Below are 2,660 nucleotides of genomic sequence, written 5' to 3'. Positions count from 1 at the left end.
TTATACTCGATAGAAAAAAATCACACCATCATATTAGTATATTTACAGCGAGGAGCCTTTATATTGTAGCGTCTGTTAATTCTGGCATCTTTTTCAGATGCGATGATAAAACTACATAAATGAGGTCATTTTAATCCTCTGACCACCAACATGTGTCCAGAACATCCCAGAACTGACACCATTTGTCAGAGTCCAGAAGATTTTCAACAGTCTGAGCTTAAAATCCTGACATTTCAACAAACTCACCAAAAATTCACCAAAAACAAACACTTTGCTCTGAACAGATTCTGCGCTCTTTGCTGAAACCACGAAGGCGCGACCGACTCAGCAGCGACTAACACTCCCATGACAAAAATTCGGAGTTCTCAGGTGGTAAATATGGAAATTTTAGATGCTGTAAAAATGTCGTTATTCATTTTCAAAATGGCTCAAGATTTGACCAAATCGACTGAACACAAATGATCCAAGATTGCTTCACATTCGTCGACTAAAACGACAAACAAAATATTCACACTGACTCAAAATCTGTTTTTAAAAAGTGTTCAGAACGGCTGGAAACGGTCGAAAATGACAAACTCCTCAAAAGCTATGAAGACACCTTGTGTGAAAGTGTTAAATATCTGAAGTATGTCGGTAACATCTGTGGACATGTTGCTGATTCCAGGTTTGACTTTGTTTTCCTACAATAAATAAAGATTTTTTTGCAGATTGTTTCTCTGATTTCCATCATTCCAGCGTCACACTGACGTATCCGAGGTCCTTCTTCATGGTGTTGCAGGATATTATAATTTAGGGCTTCAAACGTGTGTGTTTCGCTCAGACGCTGCAGGTGTTTGGGGTTAAATCCAACCCGATGAAGTGTCTGTGAGCTCAGACTGAATCTGCTTCTATTCTGAGCCGATCGAAGCTTTACGCAGCTTTTGTGTTACACAACTGATCCTGGACCAGCGTCTGCGATGAAGCAACGAAGTGTTCAGTCCGGGATCAGAGCGATCTGTTGAGACCGATGCTCACTTCAACAAGTCCGATTACAAATCAGAGAGCATCATAAGCAGTGAGCGTCGGCAGCAGAATGAATCCCTGTGACCTGCTCGTTTCCTTCTGGACGGATCAGAACCACTGACATCATTCCTGAGCATACACCCGTACCATCTGGTGATTGTGTGTTCATCGTGGTAACTTGGCTTCTTCTTGAGATGATTTTTGCACCTTTTTGTGGCACTTTTGCCTCTTTTTGTGACGATTTAGCATCTATTTAAGTGATTTTGCTTCTTTTTACAGCATCCGTGTTCATTTTTCCTTTCATCTCGGTCTCTTTATCCAGAACTTGAGTCACATTGTTCTGATTCTCTTCGTGCTCATTTTGTGTCTTATTATTTGAGTAACTCTGTGTCTCTTCCTGTGGTTTGATCTGTTCGAGTCTCCATCAGGTTCTTTTTTAATTAATTTGATCATCTTTTTGTTCCTGTTCGAGTCGTTGCTTCCCAGTAAGTTATCTTTTTATTCCATCCTGAGCTGTGCAGGCCTTTGTGAAACTCCACAGACGGATCACTGATCGACCTCCTGACTGATAATAATAATAATAACGATGACGGAGAACTTTCTGCTGTGTTTGTGGGCCTTTGTGGTTCATTTTGTGCCTCTTTCAGTCATTTTAAAGCTCTTTCTTTTCATTTTGCACTCATTTTCTTCTTGATTTGTGTTTGTGTTGTCCAGCTACATGAGTCCATTACGTAGCGCCGTTAGTTTACCACCAGAATACAGAGCAGATACTGAAGCTATCTAGACAGAGTCCAGTGAAGCGCTGCAGAGCTGCTCCACTCACAATTACAAACACAAGAAAACACAGAAACGCTAATGTAGGCGCTCCTTGAGTTTTCTCTGCTGAACTAAGCTGTGAGTTTTGTGCAACAAACTGAAATAAGATGAGAAAAATGTGTTGATGCACGATATTAAAATGTCTGGCCGATGCCGATGTTTAGACTTCTGATGTCACCGATAACCGATATCACCGATGTCGATGTTCGACTGTTGTTCACACCGAACAATGAGTTTAAGAGTGAGAACATGAAGACTGTTCTGAAGAAGCCCAGATCAGACCACATAGTCTGCTTTACTACGTAACAAAACATATTTATGTCCAGGACCCTTTCAGTAAAAACATCTGTGAAATAGCAGCGATATTAACCGTAGAGACGAAGGCGGTGATGTTAGACAGTCATCGGCTACATGTGTTCATCGGACCGACACCGATGTGGTCGCCGTGCATCTCTAGAACAATGTGCTGACTCGTTGTGAGACTGAAAAAACGAGGAGCTTTAAGGGTTAAGATCTCTGAACACCAGCAGCAGCTGAACCTCCACATGTAGCTGACTCCGCCCCCAACCTCCAGGTGAAGCAGAAACAGGTAAACCGAAGCTCTCTGTGAGCGATGCAAGCAAACAGGAGCAAAGGAACGGCAGCTGCAGGTCTGCACTTTCCTCTCTGGGTTTCTCAGAAAAGCTGCTTAATAAAGGATCAGAAAGGATTCAGATAAAACGATATCAAAGTCCAACAGGAGGCCCGCGGACCTCATGTTGAACCACACACGTCATTTTCTATCAATAACCAGAGAAGACAACAGCTGTCAGACTTCAACATTCGTGGGGAGGAACACAAAC

The 2,660-nt window shown here is 42.3% G+C and overlaps 1 protein-coding gene across 1 annotated transcript in view; it reads right to left on the bottom strand.

The window, feature by feature from the left end:
* The window catches only part of ccdc69 (coiled-coil domain containing 69), a 25,346-nt gene that overhangs the window by 21,732 nt on the left and 954 nt on the right, over positions 1 to 2,660 (bottom strand). The window lies entirely within an intron of this gene.

Source organism: Stegastes partitus, unplaced genomic scaffold (genome assembly GCF_000690725.1).
Source record: "Stegastes partitus isolate 25-593 unplaced genomic scaffold, Stegastes_partitus-1.0.2 Scaffold432, whole genome shotgun sequence".
NCBI classification, from domain to species: domain Eukaryota; kingdom Metazoa; phylum Chordata; class Actinopteri; family Pomacentridae; genus Stegastes; species Stegastes partitus.
The sequence above is the reverse complement of the archived record's forward strand: the minus strand, read 5'-3'. Positions and strand labels throughout refer to the sequence as shown.